We start from the raw sequence: 10360 nt of genomic DNA, 5'->3' as shown, positions 1-10360 counted from the left end.
TTCAATCAGATATTGTTTGTGCTAGTAGGGTTAGGAAAGGATAGTAAAAATAGTTTATAGGATCAATAAATATGATGTCTTTTTCTTTGCATTTAAGGGGGTTTTTCTGAAATAAGTTTTTCCTTTTGGTTTTCAATTTACGGTACGGCAAAAATAAACATAAGTATTTCAAGGCAAGCATACCATTTAGAAGCAATAAGGAGAGGAAATACTGTACTAATTAATATCGAAATTTAACTTTACAATTGCACATGTTTGTATGCAATATGTGAAATAAAAAAATTAATACTACTACTATTCAGTAACTTTACCAAATAATATACATTTATTTGATTCAATAATAAAATAACGAGAACGCGTATATAAAAAGCTTATGAGGCAACACAACGGAATACCTGACTCCACCTAAATAGACAAGCAGCACAACACGGCAACCGGCTCACGACCGCACCAGTGACCAGGCGTCTCCATCGGACGGAAAAGGAACTCGAATTCACTACCGGAACGCAGGCGACCCACCAAACCATAGCTTTATTTTCCATAGCCATAGCACCCCAAGAAAGCAATAGAAACACGCTCTCTCGTGCACCTTGCAGCGCAAAACGCTGTGGGATGTGAAAATTAATTAAAAATCATCTCACATTCACGAACCATGCACCGACTCGTGCGACGTGTCAGTAACGTCGGTGATTTCCGGACAGTGTGCAAGACAGATTCTTTCATCGTTGGGAAATGGATGTGGGTTTAGATAGAAAAGAGAGAGGGAGAGAAACTGAGGAACAGGTACGATGGTTCGGCTTAAAACTAGAGCACTCGGAAAATGTGCCAAGTAGAGTGGTTGAGCGAACCGGAACAGCTCGTCAAATTCCTGTGTTTGAGTAAAAATGGACAGAATAAAGAACCGAATTCGAATACTTCTAAAGTCATTATTTTGAGGCAGCGAACAGTGAAGTGTATGATAGTTCGCACCCGCTTTGAAACGGTTCCGAATCGGAAACAAATTACGAATCGGTGCGCTGCCTGTGGGAGCGTCCAATCAGTGTGCGATCCGTGCCGAAAGAAAAGGATAAACATTCCGCACAGCAACGCTTCCATCGATGCACCGGTGCACTTTATGCTCTCGCAATCCGACGATCAATCGAGGTATCTTTCATGATGCAATTGAAAGTTTCCTCTTTTTTTCTCCTCCTCTTTCCCCAGAACTTGTTATCCACTTCTTTCATATCGCATTAAAACCTGGCCAATCTTTTGCCGCGTTGTCATCGGAAATGCGCTATCGTCAGGTAGCAGTGGGATCGTGGGGGCGCAAACTTCACACCCCACTTGCCTGCATCCAGCTGCACCGTTGCAGAAGATTATGATTGTGCAGGACGGTTGGACGAACAAGCACGATGGGAGGAGGGGGATGAAAAAAAAATCCCCTGCTGCTGATGGAGCATGTGGCAATCACCAGCGCCACACGACGCGTTTGCCACATTTTCCCACAGAAAGTATGTCTGCAGGATTTGTTCGATGGAGCGAGCCAAAATCGGAACACACACAGACACACGGGATACGGGGAGGAAAAACAATCCGCCACGCTCAAAAACACGGAACACTCCCTTGTGTTAACCAATAAAAAAATCACACATACACACACACACGAAGGGTGGGTATAAAAAACTGGGATATCACGAACGAAGGCAGGTATGCACGTTTGGCACGGATTCCTCCCCAGACGTCGGATCCGTGTCGTCCCCGAAATCAAGTTCGCCTTGAACGGCGAACTCCGTTTAGCGGCGGCTCGGTTTCGTTTCGGCGAAGGGCTGATCACGCAAAAGTGAGATAAGACAGAAAAAAATGACAACAAGGAAACAACAGACCCCGCGACCACCACCACCATCACCAACGCCAGAAAAGAAAAGACCGAGGATGAAAGTAATAAAACGGATCATTTGAAACTTAATCTACCATGGGAAGATATGTGTCTATCGCGTACGCCGGGGACTCGTGGACGGAATCCAGCAGAGCGAACCCACCGACTGGATCAGTTGATTATATGTGTTTGTGTGTGTGTCTGTGTACGCGCTTGAGTTGGTGCCATTTTGAAGTGTGTCATCTTCCGATCCCCGGCGTGAAGCAGGACATTAGCGTTCGGCACCTGCTGACGCAAACCTGCGATCCAGTGCGTCCACTAAATCCCGTACCGTTTTTTTTCCCGGACGGTGCAGTCAGGCCAGGTTATGATGAACACCACCACCGTGACGCCACTTCACACGTTCGACTCCTCCGACACCAGTCGTTTTAGTTTCGATTCGAGATAAAGGCAAGCAGGGAAAAATAAAATAAAAACACTACGACCAAAAACTGATAGCTCCAACACATGGTCAGCGGGTCGGTTTGGAGTGGAAAAACCGACACTCTCTCCCACCCCTCCTCCCTCTCGTGCCATCATTTTCCGCACGAAAACGCTGATTGTCACCGCTGGAAGTCGATCGTCGGTGCGGGAAGATAATGGACAGTTCAGAAGAGTTAAACGTGCCCGTTTTATTTTATCGGGAAAACTTTTGCCAATGATTATATATTTTCAACGTGCAAGCACTTTTACTGCCCTTGCCCGCCGTCCCCATCCCCGTGTAGTCCCGAAAAGTATGTTTCACGTGCTCCTGATCTTCCCGCCGGTGTTTGTGTCTCCTCTTTCGGGTCTCATTCCAGGTGCCCGGCCTTGCGCCATCCGAGTGCGCTTTTCCGTCGATGGGTCGATCGTTTTTTACAGCTCTGTCGGTTCGCCTTTCAGCGGGATTTAATCTGACGTCCTCCCCTTTGATCCGTTATCCTTACGCTAGCGAACAGGATCACTAACGATCTGGAAGGAGTCTGGTTCATTGAGTGGTGGGGGAAGGGGAGGAGCGTCCCTGCATGACCTGCCAACCCGCTAGCAAACGGGACGCTCGTAATTGGTGAAAAGTTGGTGGTACACTTTCGCAATTGTGCGCCACGGTGCAGCTTTACGATTGTTATGACTTTTATTGGTGGAACAAAAAAAACTTAACGAAGTCAGACAGACAGTACGCAATTGATGAGCAGGTAAGGGTGGATGCACTTTATTTCTGTTGCGAAGAGCCTCAACTGATTAAGAGATTTTTTAAATTTAAAGTTTTACGGTTGGCGAGAAATTTTCTGCCCCATGACAGAAAGTCAGTTTTGTTTTTCAAACAAAGTGATCATAATTTAGCGATACCTCAACGCTCAAAACAAAGGTTCTATTCAGTGCCACACCTACCCAAAAACTGCGGATTGAGTTTCCAGCGACATGAATGTTTTATATGGAGAAAACATATGTCAAATCAGAAGAACTCAAACCCTGAATTTTAAAACGTAGCTCATCATGAAAATATTAACTGCTCTTTAATAGTTATGAGTATAATTTAAAAATATTTGTTAAAAGGCTTAGTGTGTGTGTCTTTTATGACGCAAGATATAGCACTTATTTTAAAAGAGATCTTCCTAAAGTAAATATGTGTCAAGCATTAGTGCAATAAGATGTTTACAATCTTTATTACAAATTTTCAAATTACTTTCAACATACGATAGCTAGTATTTTGTTTCAACCCGCCATGTAAGTTCAAAAATAAAAAATACACTATGTGTTATGCTCTCGTTGAGTCTCCGGGGTGCAAGTGTATATACTAATTATTTGATGGAATGCAACTAACAATGAGAACAAATGCATTGCAGAGCAAAGAAAGTTAAAAGAAAACAATGAAACTAATAATAAAAAAAATCAATTCATCACAAAACCATAAGCTTGTATTGAGCATTCGTTTAGTTTTTTATCGTAAACATCTCCTATATATTCAGTACAACTTGGCAATGTTCCTGAACAACTTCTTGGAAACAACTTTTTGTAGAAGAGAGATAAAAAATTTCATATACCCTGTAGCTCTAAGTGCGTCATAGCAAAATTCTTAAAATAATTCTTTAAGACTCTTTTATAACGAAGATATCAAGTAATTTCTTTTTGAACCACACATGAGAAAAGCTTGAATATATCAATTTCCTCGTTTGTATTGGTTGCACGACACTTTGTACCATAAATTTTACCACGTATAACCCACTACTAAAACTCGCGCTATTATTATAATGAAACTTTACCACAAACTGTAGCCTTGTTGCTAACTTTAAACAGGTTAAAGGCACTTTGAGAAAATCTGCCATACTGAAAAGAATTTTTGTTGGTTTTTTATGAAAAAAATCAGCCAGTAGTAAATGTTTTATATTCACCCCTCAGTTGGCATCTGAAATGTATCTTTTTCCCTAGTGTATCGATGCATCCTTCATTATGGTATCGTTTTGTTACATTAAAATTTTATTTGCACAACCGTTTGCTGGCACATTTTCACCCCGGAATGCCGCGGTGGCGTATTTTCGCCCCTTCGTGCAATCGTGCGCTCAAAATGTAAAAATGTCCGTAATTTCGAGCCGAGCTTCATGTTGCGGTTAATTACGGTGCTTAAGAACTCCAAGCTCCTCCAGCGCTCGCGGCGGTCATTTCGGCACCTCTGACTCTGCATCGTCTTAGTCGCGGGTCGTCCCACGTGACGTCCAACCGGCTCCGGCTTCCTCTGGCATATGACCGAACATACTATACATATATAAATATATATTTTAACACACACACATATCCCAAACACCAACTAAGCTGGACGGGCTGCTCTTTCATTTAGAGAGCTTAACACGAGGCTCATGAGCGCTCATAAGGATGGTCGAGCGGTCATAAAAACCGCTCGATGTTCATGAACCGGAACCGAGTTTGGAACACTTCGACCCCAAAAAAAAAAAAAAATTATGGCTAAGACCGGATTTTCAACTCCGCTGAACGTACATAGGCACGTTGTCTAAGGAAAAAGCTATTTTATCTCCTAAATTATTCATGCACGGCATAACCACAAACGCTACGCTACCCAATGGTGGTGGCTGATAATAAGCCTACAAATATTATTTATTGTAGTGTAGCTGGTAGGAGTTTCTGGAATCATTTTTTTGTCAGTGTTTGGCTTCTTCTTGTAAGGATCGTACACGACTCCGCGGAATTAGGTATGTATTCTAGGTGGATGTTTACATTAGCGACGATGGCAGCCCAACGAGGAAGCGACTGTTCGAGCCCTAAGCAGGCCAGCTTTACACCATTTTGGGGAAAACTTTCGCTACCGCCAACGGGAGCGCAATCAGGGAAAGTTTGCGCACCGCTCGTCATATACGTCTTGTATTTGCTCCGTGTCCCGAAAAGATCGCGCTGCAACCTGCAGTCAGATTATTCAAACCGAGCAAAAAAAGTGCCTATTTTAAAATACACACCCTAACACCGGCGGTATGCACCGGACAGTACGCGAAGTGTAAATGAAAGCGGCCACTCTTTTCGCCTAATGTAGGCTCATTACGGTTGCCTCGAGCTTCATTATGCTAATTTATGCGATAATAATTCAGCCAGATTAAGCACAGCTTCCGGATTTTCGCTTTCTTTTGAACAATATTCTGCCCAGTACTCGGAGTGACTTCGGATAATTTTTCGGGTTTTTTTGCTTTGCAACAACGCTTATTTGGACATCAATCTCGGTTTTGGTGAACTTTGCACATTTTTCCCCCGATCCCTGGGCTTGGGCTCTTACAAAAATAATCAAGTTTTCAGTTTCATTCAATGGTTTTTTTTTCAGTTGAAACTTTTTTGCGTTGAGTAACAATTACCAGAAACCAATTTGTTTATTTTAAATTGAAGAAAAAAGCCTTTAATTAAAAAAATAATGAAAAGATCAAAACAAACCATTGGCGGATTTAACGATGCGCGGATTAGGCGGCCGAGAGGGCCCCGAGTTCGCAAGCGACCCCGAGCCGCCAAGGGCTTCATTATGAGATTTATACTTAAATTTAAGTTCATCTTTAAGTAAGATTTAAAATTGAACGAAAATTCTATACAATTCATCAATCTTCTCTATGGTAATAAATCGGAGTAGGGTCAGTCTTACAATAAACGGTAACTTACAATAATGGGTCCTATAAAAATTAATGCAAAAACTTACTGTATCGTATAAACAATAATGAAAGGATGGTCTCTTAGGCAATCAAAAAGAAAATGTTTTATAGTTAATCTATAGGAAACAAGTATGTATTTGCATCACTGCAACAAGATTTTGGAATATATCAAGCATAGGACTAAAACAATGCTAAAATTTTCATTTAACTGATATCGAGCAATTTAACTGATATCGAGCGTTTTTGACATGACTTGTTAGATGTTGCCATACACTTGAAAAAGTTTCATACCTTTCTTTGTAAAAATCGTGGTTCCTTCTTAAACGAGGTACGTGTTCATGCGAATCTTAATAGAAGAGGATTGTTAAATTATATTATTTTGCTATTCTAGTAATTGAACAAGAATTATTAGACAAAATTTATAAAATCAAACTTCAAGGAGTGTACCAGAAAACTTGTTGAATGTAGGATAAAAGTAATTACTAGCATAGGTTTAGTTGAAAAGCATACAGATAAGACGAAAATTTATAATTTTTTACGGTATTACTTAGTGCCCCCATGAGCGTAAATCCGCCATTGAAACAAATGTTCGATACAAATAACATGTGAACAAAATCAGAACATTTTTGGCAGTAACGGTCAACATTCGAAAGAAACAACCTCGGAAATGCTTTCCGAGGGTGGCGAACTTTTCATGCAGTGATTTTCCCCCGCGGTTGCAGCACTCTCAAAGACGCTGAAATCTGTGATAAAATTTCAAACACTCTGAAAGCTAACACCGAAACGGTGGAACCTTCTCGAACTAACCGCACCCTGTTCGATCGCATTTCGGGGCTCAGTTCCATCGGATTTGGCGAACCGCGAGCCTCGGGGCGGCGCTCTGTTCTCCTCGTCCATCAACGGGCTGAAACACTATAGCCGGCTGGGAACTGGTTTTAACTTTAATGAGCAAAAGTAAAGCCCATCCCGGGGACGACTGCGCCGTCGGGTCGTAAAAACGGGCAAAACCCCACCACGGCGACGTAAAGCCGAAGAGCAACCTTCGTTCCTTCGACGCCTCAATTACAGTAAACCTCGAGGTGGAAAGTGAAACGAGACCTTCATTCATGGTTAAGTTAAATGAACCGAAATACGAAACGATCCTCGTGCCGAGTAATCGCGCGGCTTGGAAGATTTGAATGCGGATGCGAACGCCCCGTCGGCTTTTCGGGAAGCAGCGTGGATGTGGATCTTGTTTTTCCCTCGTCCCGAATCCGCCCTGGTGCGGATGAACGGATGAAAGCCTACCCACGAGCGGCCGAACACCGATTTCAACTAATGGCCTGGTGTAATGAGCTTTGAGCGCACGATGGAAAACTTTCTTGAAGCCCGTCGGTATGTGCGAGTAAGGTTTCGAACGAAAAGAAAAGCTCATGAGAAGTAATTTGTTGTTGTTTTATTTCTTAGCGGTAAATAATGATTGAAGTAGTTTTCTCGCGCAATTCAGTAAGATCCGGTGACCTCGAAAGTACCGTTAGGACCTGCACCCTTCGCAATCCGGAAGTAAACGCTATCTCCGCACCCGACGAAAGAAAGGTATGCGATGTCCTGCGCTTTCTTGACCGGAAATTGCTCAACCGAACCGACCGGAAATCGAACAATCATCGAGACTTTCTTCTCTTGGCAGTAGCGAAGCAAACCTCTCGCAGCGCTCGCTCGTCACATGAAGCATTTATCTATCGAATGGAAACATTATAATTTCCCGGCTCGTTTCATGACCGATGCGGGCCCTCATTTTCCACTGCAGGTATCGAAGTCGTTCCTGGTGGATCATTGCTCGCTCGGTCTTGGCCTACTACCTGGCCCAGCTCAACGCACTCGAGTGGGCGACGTTTTCCGCACGAGAGAATTGCTCGACATCCGATAATCCCGCTCCCGGGCAGCTTCTTATCCGACCGCAGAAGGCAATAAATCAAGAACCCAGAAATTAATTCGTGATTCGTCCGGTCCGCAGCAACCGACGGGCTGGCGTCCTGCTGACATATTGGATTGTCGTTGCCGTGGTTAAACCCCGACGGATGCCACTTCGAAATGGGGGTGAAACGGTTGAAACCAGGGCGATGCAACGCCAATTTGTCCCCTCGTTTGATACTCACACACTTAAAAGGAGAATGTCTTGCTTGAAGCGATATGATGGTTACGTTATTTGGAATAGGGATTATGTTATTTAGAATAAATTCAAGCGATATGTTTGATGGCGAGGAACTTTATTTTTATAGAACCCAAGAAGTATTTTAGATTGGACACATTCTGAAAAATATACCGTCAAACCAATAAAAGTAATAAAAATTTGTGCTTAATCACTGCTATCGATGCGATATTAAATTTTAAAGCAGAACAGAACATTGTAATGCTTCTTAAATTGCATATTCATAAGCCTTTTTAAATCCTCTTCAATCGATCACAATGCCTAAATAATTGTAACAAACAATTAAAATTACTAGCAGGCACAAGTGATACTCCGGTATCAAACATTCAACTGGCTTGATGCGAACCGTTCACACAGTCGATTGTTTTCTCTCGTGTCATAATCAAATTGTCAGTTAACGTTATTTTCTGGACCATTAAAATGAATCCATCACCGGCGTGCGTACAGTCCTTTTTTTTAAACGAAGCATATGCTTCGTTATTGTGTTATTATCAGGAAATCTCACGAAGAGTATTATTTTATGACTCATTCTACCGGTTTTTTTCGATGCTTTTTATCGAAACGGTGTCGTTTGTTTGCACGCTTCGGATTGCACGCGGTGCAAAAGGGCCATATTTTTTTCATCCTTTGCTGGATTCATTACATTTTAACGTTCATAAAAGGTTCACCTCCAGGTTTCGTTATCGTGATCGTCTGCCCTTTTCGACACCACCAACGCACGCCCATTAATGCAATTATTGTCCGGGGCACGGTGATGAAAACTGAAACCCGTCACTTCAAACGGTCCGGCCTACCTGGACCGGTGTGCTACAAATAAAAATCGCTTTGTCGTACGCGCGAAAAAATCATCATCATTTGCATTCCCTCTTTTAGGTATTCTATGAATGTTTTCTCGTTCGTTCTTTCAACGGTAGTCGTCATCGATCATGTTACGGGAAATTTAACTAATTTTCGCTGACACAAAACACATCCGCCCGGCTGGCGGAGGATTGCATACATGAGCACTTTATCTTTCCGTCGCTGCGGGATCGGCTGCCCTCCGTAAATGTCGAAAAGGCAAAAACAAGCACCAAATGCATGTGCCCATGTTCCACAAGTTTTTCGTCCACCCGTTTTTTGTGTGCCTTTGTCTTTCGCGGATCCCATCGCTGACAGGACCCCCGACGGCGCCGGGTGTAAGGATTTGATGAATTACACGAGTAATGCAATTGTTGGATCAAAGCGACACAATCATAAGGTAATGCAGTAAATCAACATTATACACCTTTCACAGACGGGCTCGCTACGGGCAAATGAAATATGTTGCAAATTTCTCAGCCTATCCTATTGTTTTACTATACACCATTAACTTTTACCTACTTGTTCAAGGTATTGTGAGGTAATGATTCTCTCTGTGATAGTGAGAAGTTAGGAAATTTATCGTCTGTGTTGAAAAACAAACACTTAATGATGTGCTATCCACAAGTTTTTGTACACTTTATTTATGCATTGCTTTAAAAATGCGAACGTATAACCTATTGTGAATTTACAAGCAAGATTTAATGTATCACTTATCAAGTTCTCTGAAATTGTTGTACTGATTCGGTGTACTTGTGAGCCGATCAGAAAATATGAAATTTTATTTATATAAATTATCCAAAAAATATTATTTATGTAATTTGCACATTAAAGGTTGTTGGTGGGGGGCGATCATGGTTGACGAATGAATAATGTAGGAACTGCACTTAAAACTTAACGCTATACACGTGTCCTTAAAAACCTTCAAAAATTGATCTTGTGCAACTTCAACAAACCTTCTGTGTGTAAAAGAAATAATGCATTAACTCCTTTTGATCTTGATCTAAATTTAATGAATGCATAAAAAAGTGTAACTACAAAAAAAAACTACATTTCATATTAAATGATTATCAGCTCTACCATAAATACCCAATCTTCCACAATCTGCGCAACTGTTAAATGTATATCTTGCTTTAAAGCTTTGTTTCAATTTACTTCCCTCTGCAGCGTGAATTTAAACTCGATGAAAATAAGACTTCTATTAATATAAGTTTCGACAATTATTCTCGGATAAACTCAACAAACAGAACAAACCAACCCTGTTTGATAACGATAAACATCAGCTGCAACTCTATGTATTGCTTAGCCAGCTTCTCAAGACGCTCT

The sequence above is a fragment of the Anopheles ziemanni genome, chromosome 3 (genome assembly GCF_943734765.1).
Source record: "Anopheles ziemanni chromosome 3, idAnoZiCoDA_A2_x.2, whole genome shotgun sequence".
In the NCBI taxonomy this organism is placed as follows: domain Eukaryota; kingdom Metazoa; phylum Arthropoda; class Insecta; order Diptera; family Culicidae; genus Anopheles; species Anopheles ziemanni.
Note: the sequence above shows the minus strand (reverse complement) of the source record.